This window comes from Mus caroli, chromosome 3 (genome assembly GCF_900094665.2).
Source record: "Mus caroli chromosome 3, CAROLI_EIJ_v1.1, whole genome shotgun sequence".
In the NCBI taxonomy this organism is placed as follows: domain Eukaryota; kingdom Metazoa; phylum Chordata; class Mammalia; order Rodentia; family Muridae; genus Mus; species Mus caroli.
The window spans coordinates 91,675,820-91,678,051 of NC_034572.1; positions in this window are offsets into that span (position 1 = coordinate 91,675,820).

The following is a 2,232-nucleotide window of genomic DNA, read 5'->3' on the forward strand; positions in this document are numbered from 1 at the left end:
AGCCTGTGGATGTTTTTCTTTGTACTGTGAATGGATGAATACGTTGGTGGGAGGAGCCTGTGGATGTTTTCTTTGTACTGTGAATGGATGAATACATTGTTTATAGGGAGCAGAGGAATGAAGTGAGTGAAGTCTTGAGTCAGTGTGTGCTGTTGACGTTGACACAATCATGTCAAGACCCCTAGCCTCAGACCCGTGGGAAAATGGCAGAGCCTTCCTTGGGCTAGACTCAGGGAAATGGCAAAACCTTCCCTTACGGTCCATGTATGGATGTTAACCGTGCCTGCAGAAAAAGTCCACAGAGCTTCCTCCCTCTGGATATTTATGGCTTGACAACTGCTACCTCACAGAAACTGCTCCCACAAGATTAGCTGGATACGCCTGTCACCCAACTGTGTATCACAAGTCCCGCCTCCTGTGTGCAGCAGGCAGTAACCTTTCTATTTAACTCTATATCACAAACATGGGGAGCGTCTGCGTTACTGCGGTTTCTCCACGAGAAAGCCCAGGCGACTCAAACCCAGCTTTTCTATGTCCATTTGTCTGTTGATTCCTCATTCCTTCATCGTCCTCAGTCAGGTCTATCGCTGGAGCCATGCTGGATGCAGTAGTTTTACTATCGCATGAGTTGATGTTTTAAATATGCTAACTTAGATGAAAACTATCCAATGCAGTAAGGGTGTGCTGGTAAAACTCTCCTTTGCCAGTATAAATTTATCTCACTAAAAAGGTGTAAATGCATATACATATAGCTCTGGAATTAGTATGGTTATCACATAATAATAGAGTCCTTTCCTATATTGAGTATATAGGGAGCAGTTTCAAAATTTTCACTGCTAATGCCAATCTGGGTACGTGCCAGCTCATATATTCACTTCCGGTGGATAATACCTTCCTCCTCATTTATAAGGTTGTTGGGTTTTGGTTTTGATTTTTTACATACATTTATTTATTTATGTGCACATGCCACAGTGCATGTGGAGATAAGAGGACAACTTGCAGGAATCCGTTCTCACTATCTACCACATGAGTCTCAGCGATTGATTGATCTCAGGTTGTCAGGCTGGTCTGTGAGAGCCTCTACTGCACTGAGCCATCTCAGTGGGCTCTATGTCTCATTTCAGAAGGTATAACATTAATGAAAAGTGTTGACTTAGTGGTAGAGTCCTCGTGGTCTGACAATTGCAGCTAAACTCTAGCTTACTCGCAAGTTTCAATAGATACAGTTTTGCTCACAAGTATGTGCGGCTGTTTCTGCAGGAATCTTGCAAGGGAATCTATGGGCAGACGGAGCTTACACTTGGGATATAAGCTGGCAAGACGTTCTCCAGGAAAACACCCCGGTTCTCTCCACTTAGGGTGCAGGAGCGCTCTGGTTCACTTCTTCAGCTCTGAATAAACTAACCTTTTGTTTTGTGGGCTTATGAGGGAAACATATCTCATGGTATAAAATTTCTTTGGCTACTTATCTAATTGAAAACCATTTGATAAACTGGTTGGCCAGCCCTTTTTTGTTTTAAAAAAAATGGTTATCCACATACTTCATTTTTTGTTGTGATCAAACATTTTAGATCTTACTCCTTTGGTGAATATGTTATCAATGTTTCCATGTAGAAAATTATGATATTGCTTTGATTTATCCCTTGTTAAGCGTCCCTTATGTGTAGAAGTTTGGATTTCTATGTATAAAAATGTTTTCATAGTTATTTCTATTTTTAATCTTTTTATAGCTTTTTATCTTTTAGTAATAAAAGCTCTTTATTATATCAGTATTTTCTTAGTTAATTTATCTAGGGCTTTTGCTTTAAACATTTGTCTTTCGGGTTTGTTTTTTATTTTTTATAAAATCAAAATCTAATTTATTTCCCAAGTAGGGAGCAGTCATCTTTTATCCCAGGGACTTAAAGCACCTTTACTGCTGTCTCAACTCCCTTAGGTATGAGTATGTCATCAATAGTTTTATTATCTGCTTTACATTCTCTACACCAATATCACACTGTTTCAAACATTATAATGGTGTGATTTCTTTTGGGACACTTTTTTTTTCAGTTTTTGCTTAAAAAATATTTTAATACATTTTTCTCAAATCTTCAGTATAAATTTGATAATCATTAAGGTACATTTTAAGAATCCCACTGGAATTTTAGCAAGGCTGACTTAACATTGCCAAGTAATATAAAGTTGCAAAGCTTCTGCAAGGCACAAGACGCCGTCAATAAGACAAAAAGACCA